At 42.3% G+C, this 9,490-nt stretch overlaps 1 pseudogene; it reads right to left on the bottom strand.

Moving 5' to 3' along the window:
- Positions 1-1,895: 1,895 nt before the first annotated feature.
- Positions 1,896-9,490, bottom strand: part of LOC103725649 — a 10,956-nt pseudogene continuing 3,361 nt past the window's right edge.

Here is a 9,490-nt window from a genome sequence, read left to right as displayed (position 1 = left end):
TAATCACAGCAAGAGAAAGGTAGCTAGTAAAATTTACAATAATTAGAAATTGGCCAATATTACTCCAGAAGACTTAAGAATGGTGTGTCCTGCACTGACAACCTCAAATAGGCTAACTCTACTTTCTTTAGGGTCACTAACAAAGAGAGAGGAGATACAGGAAAGTTCAGGTCTTGTCAGTGAGATTAAGCAATTATACCTGGCAAGGCCTTTGTCCTCATGGTCTTGAATGAGGTAAGAAATAAAAGCTCAGAAGGGAGCAGAACAAGGGAAATTTAGCCTGTATCTGATTGACCTAGATGTCTGATTTTCTGCGTTCAAGTCTGGACTGAAGTTTAACCACAGAATAAAAAAATTGCTTCTAATGAAAACTACCATCCTAAGAGAGATGATACTGCTACCATTTACAAACACAAGCTAATTAGTTGTGGGCATAAACCTTCAAACATCTAATCACCCCAAATATAGCCAAAGAGAAATTCAAGTTAGACTATATCAAAAACTGATAATTTGTTGACTTCGTTCTCCTTGAAAATGAGTGCTAACTGCCATGTTCTCATAAACTTATAAAAATTTAGAGCTAACAAGGGGCACTTTAAAATCAAATGACACTTGAAAATCAAGTGTTATGATTTTTGTCACTTCCCTTTCCCAATGCAAGACCTAGTAGATTCATTTTTTTTAAAGAATCAAATGCCCCATTTTTAATATTAATCATTTGTCAAAGTGCTGCTTTGAACTTCATGAAGAAGCTCACTCTGGAGATGGGATTTGGCCATCATCTTTCTTCAGACTCAACGTTTTTTTTTTAACTTCATTTTTACATATTTAATAGGATAATACAAGATAAAATAATAGGATAAGCATAAATAAAGAAGAAAAAAATCATCAGGATAAAGTGTCAATGCCATTTTATTTGTCTTCAGGAGTCAGAAAATGAATTAAATTCAAATGACTAAGGAAAGCAGTCTAAGAACACCCCAAAGTTGCTAGGTTACATAATATTAGTTAGGGTTCAGATGCCATCTTAAGTATTACCAACTTAATCTACAAGCAAAAAAAAAAAAGGAGTCCAAAATTTGTAAGAATTTTTACATTAAACATATAATGATTTGTTTTTCAGAAAGTGATATGGCAACTTCTAAAAGTTTCCTTTATGCAATGACTAGAAAACCTCAAACAGAATTAAGCAGCTATGCTGTACTATTAAGCTGTTCTGGGCTAGTATACATTTAATACAGACCTAACATCTCAGGTTTTAGAAAAGCAGCAATAATTGTATTTTGGCTTTTATTCTAGATGCTTACTATAGTTAAGGCAACAGTTGAAGCATATTACATGAAGGTAGTTAAAATTTAATGACAGTCATGGCAATCTACGTACAAGTATAATGCTCTCATGGAATGAAACCAGTGCTGACTGATGGATGTTTTACACAGCACAGAGAGAACTTAAAAAAAAAAAAAGTAGATAGCAGTCATCCTAAATGTACTATGTAATGTATTAAAATACAAATATGCCACAGAGCTCAAGTAAAATGAATAGCACTATACTTTAGGAGAAAAGTGACTTTCTCATACACAGCTAAGCCTACATCAGTTATTGTAATGACAATGGCTTATAAAAATATCATGTTTCCAGTAGAGAAACTATTCTAGGAGCGTCAATATTTTCAAAGTTTCACATCTATAAAACCAGGATAAGGCTACAGCTATCTTGAATCTGAAGAAACTATCAGATAAAGAGGAAGATTCCCAGGCATGGTGTAAGAAAGAAAGGTTGTCATGCAACATATGCTTCCTGGCTCCGGGAAAGCTTCATGTGCCTAATGCAGAAGCTGCCGAAAAAGGAAACTAGAAAAATTCAGATATGCTGTGTTGCCTTGTGCATGGATTTTAAACCTCAGGAATGGTGTGGTCCATCAGGCTTTTCATAATGCTTGGTGCCATCCTTTAATAATATGCTCAAAGGTAAAAGCAGGCATGATGGTAATGGTGGCTACAGTCCCTGAAGTTGGTGGGGTGTTGGCAATTTGCATCCTTCAACCCAATGATATTCTGTCCATTGACTTCACAGATGCTGTGTTCAGTAAGAAGACCATTTCTAGCACCAGAACTATCCTTCATTATGGATGTGATGTTTCTGCTTTTAAAAGATAAAGCCAACATGTCCACTACTGTCCTTATGCATGGTAATTGTCCATTCAAAGGGACTGTCATGAATGGTCATCATAATATTCTCTCTGAAAGCCTGCTTGAGCACCTTTTGCACTTTATCAGAGCTCCAGCCTGCAGTTTACACCATTGATCTGGAGCACCTGGTCCCCAAACCTCAAACCAACCAAGGAGACTGGAGAGTTAGCCTGCACCAGCTGAACAAATATACCATTACCTATCTATTTAAGCCTCAACTCAATTTTTCCATCTTGATCCTTACACAGAATGACTTCCCAAATCCCTTGCTTGATTTCTGCTCTACAGATTCCAGCATCATTGCTTGTTACAGGTGCCACCATACAGTTCACACTGGAAGGTCTTGCTACCATCCCTTGTGTTGGTGCTCCTGAGACCATGGACATATTTGCGCATGTTTCTTCTTAAAGCTCAGACCCATGTATTGAAAGAGCTCCAGATAGACTTGGATAGAGATTTCCATCATGAGCAATGGGAGCAGAAGCTTCTATCGAAACTGTTTGAGTGGCATGGTTGGCAGAAAAGGTAGCCTGAGCCTGGATTATATTTATACCCTCAAATCTTCAAGAGATGGATTAACAGATATTTTTGCAAGGTGTTTTCGGGGCCACACATCCTCGTGGCCTCCTGTTTACTGTTGCAGTGCCTCAGACCCAAGTTTTAAAATTTCAGTATCTTCTGAAAGTTTGTTAATCAGGCTGTCCCTTCCTTGACTCTGACCAAGAGTAAGACACAAACAGCTCTATAATAAAAATACTATATCCTTCAAAACACCTAAGGAATATTACCAACAGAAGTTATTTTTCTAACAATGTCTACTACTCAGGTAACAGAAGGAGTGACAGGTCAAAGTGACTACATTTTATTTTAGTTGACTTTTGTTAAGCCTGTGTTTCTTCCCAGCTTCTCCCCCTGCTCTCATTAACTGTAGACAGAAAACAGAGTGTTTCTCAACCACTAATAGACCACTGGCTAATTAAGAAGGACTCTTAATTCAGTCACCATGTGTGGCATTCTTCTATACCAACAGCTGGGGATAACACAGTACCACCCTTAAGTTTGCAACACTATAAAAACAATAAGAGATCAGCCAGCTCCCTACCAAGCCACAGACAATGGAGAATTTGCTTATTATTTTAAATATAATTTCAAAAAATTTTAAAGCCCTGCCAACTTTGGGGAACCCATTATAATATGTATGTATAATATTGAGTAATTCAAACTTGACTCAAAAATATTTTGTTTGCTCAGATGTTACTTAATTTAAAAAGTATATTTTACTGATAGAATTCTTACTATGTTTTATTTTCAACCACTCCAGGAAAATTCCTGTTTAACTTAATTGGTACAATTCATTTGTTGTTAACTTTACTTATGGAAACTTCTTTAAAATATTTTGGTTTAATCTTAGGTAATTCAAATTGGAGTATAAATAAGGATTGTTTGCCTAGATTTTACTGATTGTGCTTTATTTTTAGCTACTCCCCCAAATTCATTTTAACGTATTTTGCACAATTGGCTTTATTGTTCAGTTTTGTGTATTCAAATATTAGCTTATTATAACAAATTTACTCCAAAGCAAGAGAAATGCCATATATTGATTGTCAAAATAAGAGTCATTTATTAGCTGTTAGAGAGATGATGAATTCCCAAAATAACTCTAAACTCTGAGGAACAGGGTAGGATTTATAAAGCTTAAATCCATAATTATATCATGCCAGGTGGCAAAGCCAATAACCATAGTTACATTAGATCATCACAGTTACACTAGACCAGGGACAGTCAATTAACAAAGAGGTTTTCAGTTAACAAGAGGCTCAGTTAAGAAAAGCAAGTGTTCTGGCTGGATTGCTGGCTCAGCAGTTAAGAGCAGTGGCTGATCTTGCAGAGGACTGGGGTTTCAATCCCAGCACCCACATGATAGCTAACAACCATCCATAGCTCCAGTCCCAAGGAATCCAAAGCCACCTTCTATCATCCATAGGCATTGCAGGACATGCATGCAGGCATACACTATCACATAATATAGCTATTGAAAACCAATAATAATTAAAAAATAAAATGCATATCTGATCAAGGTTTTTTTGAGGACATTCAGCTCTGGCTAAGTATGGCAAAATTCTTTTAAAAATTCAGAGTGGTATAACTGGATTTAAATTTTTTTAATTACCATACCTGGAGTTCACTCTACTGCCATAGTAAAGTATTGCCATTTTGAAAATGTGCCATTCTGGTGCATGCTTCATTAATTAGGCATTTATGTCTAATTTTTAAAAGGAGAATTTTTGTCTAAGGCACAATCAGTTGCCACACCTCCTGTCAATATTGGGTAAATAATGCAGTACTTGTTATTAGAAAAATTTCCCTGATACCTACATATTTCATTGAATGGCTATCTTATTACCTTTATAAAAGATATAAATGCAATTGTTTTGAAAGATTTTAAAGCTTCATCAGAAAACTTTATTGGTAGCTACTACCACACTAAATTTGGCTAAATATTTATTTAATTATTTTGTTTTTTGTTGTACCTCATCCACTGGACCCCAAAAAGACCACCAAGGACCCAACACACCAAAATGCAAAAGCAAAGGTTTGTGGTTCACTCGGGCTTAAGCTCGGGCTCTCAGACCTCACCAACTCAACAGATCCGTGCTGAGAGCCCAGAGTAAGAGAGAGTGGAGCCTTTTATAGGTTTTAGACAAAAGGGGGGGGATATACCGAAGATACATTTTTGTTGGTTCAAGGACCCCGCACATGCCAACATAATTTTAAACCGATTAGATGTATAAGATGCAGCCCTGGAAGTTTCTTATTGGTAGGTGCTATTCTCAGGGCTGTGGAATGTGCTGAATGTTACCTGTGGGGCGAGGAGTCACTGTTTTTACCTTATAGGGCAGTTTTTATGCTCAGGTTTGCTTAATCTATAGTTTCCTGGAATGGGGGTGGGGAATAGCAGGTGGGGGTCAGGGCATGCCAGGGTATGTCTAGGCATGTCTAAAGCAGCAGCCAAGCATTTTACAGAAGCTAAAAGAGCAATTAATGGGGATCTGGAGGGATTGTGGGGTAGCGGGTGAATGAAGAGGATCTCAGGGTTCTACATTCCCCCCTTGTCTTGCAACTGGGGAACCCAAACCTGGGCTCTGGTTGGCCATCTCACAGGTATCTGGGGGGATCCTGCTAAGGGGCATATAGACTTGTTGCCTCTGAACCATAAGTTGGATGGTGCCTAACCTGTCCTTCATGAACTGTACTAATCTATTGAGGATGCATAGCCCAAAGGTGAGTAAATAAGAGTATAAGGGGACCTAAGAGGGTGGAGATGAGGGTTGTCAACCAGGGAGATTGGTTGAACCAGGACTCAAACCATCCCTGTCTGGCCTCTCATTCTAGTCTCCTCTGTTCCAACCCTTCTCTTATTTTGGCCATGTTATCCTTTATTAATCCTGAGTGGTCCCTATAAAAACAGCATTCTTCTCTTAGGGCGGCACATAGACCACCCTGCTGTAATGATTTTGCTGTCTAATGATTTTGCAGGGCTAGCTCAGCCAGCAAGCTCAGGGAGTCTTGTAGGTGAGTAATTGACTCCTTGACTCATCGGAGGTCTGAATCTAAGCTGGCTCTGAGCTGGGAATAATGCTGATCTTGTCTTGTCAAGGCTGTGGCTCCTGTCCTTATCCCAGCAGCAATCCCTGTCCCAAAGAGGAGACTTAAAGTTACTGTGATTATTGGCTCCCTTCTAAGTCTAGTGAGGCTGGTAGTTCTTGAGCCTTTTAGACTAGTATAGAGGGTTAAGAAATCTTCATGAGGGTAGTAGGTGATTCTAGGCTGGAGTCTGATAATAACACAGAAACCAGATGTTCTCTGCAGCACTTCCCGATTTACACAGACTGTTAGTCCAGTGGTACAGGCCCACCAGGTGTCATTGTGAGGCAGGAGGAACTTAACCCTCCCTGTGACATTAAGGGGGAGGATGGTGTTGCAGAGGCTAGTATAGGTCAGTGGGACCTGGCCAACACAGGTCCCAATGCCAGTAACCTGAGATAGAGTAAGAGAAACATTTGATAGCCATCTGCATTCTGTGTAATCCATGAGGGAGAACGTTCCTTTTATAGCAATTCCCTCATAATATAGGGGGGCAACACCATAGCAGAGCCAGCAAGAGTGGGTAGCATTCGGGTTGGTTGCATTGAGGAAGTAATAAGATGAATTTAGCATCTGCAAAAGAATTTCCTGGGTCAGGGTAGTGTCAGGAGGGGGAGGAATAAGATCTGACCTTGAGGACTCAAGAGCCTGAGTTGTTGGTGCAGGAGTATAGGTTTGGGTGATGGGAGGTCCGGGAGGGGGTTTAGCTGGAGAAGATTTATGAAAATCATCTGGGGGGGATTTAGGACTTGGTTGGGTCCCAGTGCATGGATGACTGGTCAGAGGAGGAGTTGAACATTAAAGAGGGCCCCAGTGTCTCTTCCTGCAGCATATAGCTGTAGGCCCCATGTGTGTCCTACTTCCAACCCCATAGACTGTTTTCCCTTCTCAGTGAACTGAATTATGAGGGGGTTGCACCGTGGTTGGGTGCAGGGCACCCCCATACCTCCTCCAGTGGTCCCTCCCCATCCCAGGGTGGTAGATCTGGGGGCCTGTTGTAGGGTTATTAGATCCCCCGTTGATGACCCTTTCCACCAGTATGTGCTGGTGGTCTCACAGCCCCAGTTGGTGCAATAATAATCCCCAGGTCCCCCACATTTGTTTTTAACTTGTCTGCTGTGTCCATTGCCTGGACAAACATAGATGGCAAGGTTTCACATGCGTGATCTGGGGCCAGGGTCTTGGCAGGCGAAGGGAGGAAACGGGGTCTGGTCGTGAGGTTCCCATTCTCAGGAAAGGTGCTATCAGCCGATAAGCAGTTCAATGTCAACAATAGACAGGTTAGCAGGAAGGGTCTCGTCGGATGCGGAGCCTGAATGAATTCGAAGGGTGTAGGGATCACTTCCAGGTGTCTCCCTTGTAATCTTCTGGGACTGCAAATGGGTTGGCAGGTTTTGTGTGGGAGTAGTGCACCCAAGGCTCGACGCCATCCACTTTGAGTGCGGTGGGAGTCGTCAAGAGGATCACGAAGGGGCCTTTCCATCTTGGCTCGAGATTTTTCCGTTGGTGTCTGCGGATGAAGACCAAGTTGCCTGGTTTAAACCTGTGGGGGTGTGGGGGGACAGCAGCTTCATATATGGCTCTGAGTTGTGGCCAGACCCATTGGTAGGTTAGCTGCAACCGCTGGAGTGAGTCCAGTAGGTCCTGGTCTCCCAAGGTCGATACCAGGTCAGCTTGGAGGCTAGATATCATAGGAGAGGGGATTCCATACATGATTTCAAAGGGGGTCAAACCCATCTGGTATGGAGCATTTCTTACTCTAAAAAGGGCAAAGGGGAGGAGAGCCACCCAGTCTGTGCCAGTCTCTAAAGCTAATTTGGTTAAGGTCTCTTTTAGAGTTCTATTCATTCTTTCTACCTGTCCTGAACTCTGGGGTCTATAAGCACAATGTAGTTTCCAACTGGCCCCCAGTGCAGTGGCTATTCCCTGGCTTACCTGAGAGACAAATGCCAGCCCATTATCTGATCCAACTGTAGTTGGGAATCCATACCTGGGCAGGATCTCTTCGATTAGCTTCTTGGCTACCACGTGAGCAGTTTCATGCTTGGTTGGGTAGGCCTCAGTCCATCCAGAGAAGGTGTCTATGAATACTAGTAAATATTTATATCCAAATTTTCCCTGTTTGATCTCAGTGAAATCAGTCTCCCAATATGTACCCAGTCGTATCCCTCTTCTCCAGGATCCTGGGTTAGCATGGGATGGAGCTGAGTTGGTTAATTGGCAGGCATGACAATGCCTAACAATTTTTTCAATGGCTTGATTTCCTTCCTGAATTTTAACTTTGGCCCTTCTTAGTAAGTCTTGCATCCTTTGGGTGCCCATGTGTGATGCTTGATATATTTTCTTGAGCAATTTTACACCTAAATACTGAGGTAGGATAACTTTCCCTTCCATTGTCCTCCACCAGCCATCTAGGCATTGAGTCATAGGGAGAGTGTGTATCGAGGCTGTCCTCGGGGCTATAGTGGGGAGATTTAGGCAGTTCCCTTGCTCCGGGATCAACAAGAATTGGCAGGATCATGGAGGTCAGGGCTATTTCTTTAGCTGTCTTGTCAGTGAGATTATTTCCCTTGTGGGTGGGGTTGTTACCTTTTTGGTGACCTGGGCAGTGGATTATGGCTAGTTTTGTTGGGCCCCAGAGGGCTTGCAGGAGGTCTAAGATCTCTTGTTTATTTTTAATAGTCTTTCCCTCTGCAGTAAGGAGGCCCCTCTCTTGATAGATGGCCCCATGGATATGGGCAGTGGCAAATGCACATCTGCTATCTGTGTAGTCATTGAGTCTCTTTCCTTTACCCATCTTTAGGGCTTTGGTAAGCACGATCAGTTCAGCTTTTTGGGCTGATGTACCTATTGGCAGTGGCTTGGCCCAAATGACTCTCGAGGTGGTTGTGACCTTGAGAGCATGCCTTTTACCATTTCTGATGAAACTGCTTCCATCCGTGTACCAGGTTTCTTCATCATCAGGCAAGGGAACATCTTTCAGGTCAGGTCTGATGCAAAGTACCTGTGCCAGAATTTCAGTACAGTTGTGGAGTGGGTCCCTGAGATCAGGATCTGGCAAGAGCATGGCTGGGTTCAGGGCCGTTGGTACCTGGAAGGTGATCCTGGGCAGATTTAGGAGCAGAGCCTGAAAATGAGTTAATCGGGCATTTCTCAACCATCGATCGGGGGGTTGCTTGAGCACCCCTTCAAGGGCATGAGAGGTTACCACAAGCAGTCCCTGTCCCAGGGTTAACTTGTTAGCATCCTTAACCTGCAGGGCCACTGCTGCTATAATTCACAGGCAGGTGGGCCACCCAGCTGCTACAGGGTCTAATTTCTTTGATAGGTATGCAATAGGTCTCTTCCAGGGGGCTACTCTCTGGGTGAGGACCCCTTTCGCAATACCTTTACCTTCATCCATGTATAGACAGAAAGGTTTACTTATGTCTGGTAGTCGTAGGGCAGGGGCCTCTAAGAGCTTGCATTTTAGGGTTTCAAAGGCCTCTTGCCTTTCCTGCATCCAGTTGAAGTCCTGTCCTTCTTTGGTAGCCTCATGTAGGGGTTTTGCAATTTTGGTGATCCCCAAAATCCAGAGGCAGCAGAACCCCGCGGTACCCAGGAATTCCCTCACCTGGTTTCTGGAGGTCGGTGCAGGGATCTTTAGCACAGTC

This window comes from Nannospalax galili, unplaced genomic scaffold, assembly GCF_000622305.1.
Source record: "Nannospalax galili isolate Female #2095 unplaced genomic scaffold, S.galili_v1.0 scaffold448, whole genome shotgun sequence".
In the NCBI taxonomy this organism is placed as follows: domain Eukaryota; kingdom Metazoa; phylum Chordata; class Mammalia; order Rodentia; family Spalacidae; genus Nannospalax; species Nannospalax galili.
This window is presented reverse-complemented; position numbering and strand designations above follow the sequence as displayed.